Below are 1,396 nucleotides of genomic sequence, written 5' to 3' on the forward strand. Positions count from 1 at the left end.
CAAGTGCTTCTTGTAGTAGCTTACTCCTTGCTGTGACCTGAGGCCAGCCCTCCCCGCTCTGAGCCAGCTTCTACATCTGTGGATCTAGGGGCCGAGTGACCCCATGCCAGATGGCCCTGCTGGCTCCAGAGTCCTCACACCACATGAACTCCCTCAGCTCCTAACGGCTTCCCCTTCCCAGCCCAGGTCCAGAGTCCTACCCTGACACCCAAGGCCGCCGAGGGCTGAGTGCCGACCTCCCTGTCCTGGCTTCAGATCCGCAGCTGCTGTCAGAAACCTGGTGTGTCAGCAAACTGGCCGTGCCGGTCTTTCCCGGGTACACCCTGCAAAGTGTCCCCAGCTCAGTGCCTCTTTCTCATCACCTAGAACCCAGCCTTTCATTTGGGGCTCAGAGGTTAAGTCACACTTGAAGTCTTTCCTGGTTCCTTAGTCCCCAGGGGCTTATAGGACTCTCACCCGGGCCTTCCCCCTCCCCCACAGTTCATGAGAACCTAGAGGCAGAAACGAGACATTCGTCAAAACAAAATCACTGCCAAGCAATGAGGGTAGAGCCATTCCAAACCAGGCCTCCTGGCACCATACCCCCATGAGCTGGCACAGAGAGCCTGCCGTAGGCTGGAGATGGGATCAGACACGGCAGGCAGACTCACTCAGGCCCTTTCCGAGAGGTAATGATGAACAGGGCCATTGTACCTTGACCGTGTCCAGAGGGTAGCCGATAATGACACTGGCTGCACCTGTGGATGGAAGAAGAATACCTGGTCACTCAGCCTGCACTTGCACTTGCTGGCTCTTGGGATAGGACAGAGGGCTCAGGCACTTACATTCACTTATTCTAGCAATGCCCACTCACCAGAGAGGTCTCGCAATGTGCTAGGCACTGGCCAAGGCATGGAGAAAGGCAGAGAAAAAGTGGAGCAAAACCGGGTTCTGCCCTAAGAAACAAGCGCGCCCTCCCCCCCCACCCCGCCCCCCCACAAAGGGCAGTAAAGGTGCTGCGATAACTGGATATTTACATGCAAAAGAATGAAGTTAGACACACTAGCTCCTACCTTATACAAGATTAACTCAAAATAGAACAGACCTAAATGGAAACCTTAAAACTATAAAAGCCACATACTAAAACACAGGGGAAAATCTTCCTGACCTTAGATTTAGAGTAGATTCTTAGATATGACACCAAAGGCACAAGTAACAAATGAAAAAAATAGATAAATTGAACATCATAAACATTTTAAATTTTTGTGCATCAAAGGATACTATTAAGCAAATGAAGTCAACCTACAGAATGGGGGGAAATATTTACAAATCACATGTTGATAAGAACCTAGTATCCAGAATATGTAAAGAATTCTTACACCTTAAAAAAAATTGGCAAAGGACTTGAAGAAACATT

The 1,396-nt window shown here is 49.6% G+C and overlaps 1 protein-coding gene across 1 annotated transcript in view; it reads right to left on the reverse strand.

Annotated features, from left to right (window-relative positions):
- Positions 1-738, reverse strand: part of SLC25A48 (solute carrier family 25 member 48) — a 38,027-nt gene extending 37,289 nt beyond the window's left edge. The window contains exon 1 of the mRNA XM_015563460.1: positions 694-738. The gene's annotated coding sequence lies outside the window, so the exon portion shown is untranslated. The remainder of the gene's footprint in view (positions 1-693) is intronic.
- Between the last annotated feature and the right edge of the window lie 658 nt (positions 739-1,396).

The sequence above is a fragment of the Myotis davidii genome, unplaced genomic scaffold (genome assembly GCF_000327345.1).
Source record: "Myotis davidii unplaced genomic scaffold, ASM32734v1 scaffold471, whole genome shotgun sequence".
Classification (NCBI taxonomy): domain Eukaryota; kingdom Metazoa; phylum Chordata; class Mammalia; order Chiroptera; family Vespertilionidae; genus Myotis; species Myotis davidii.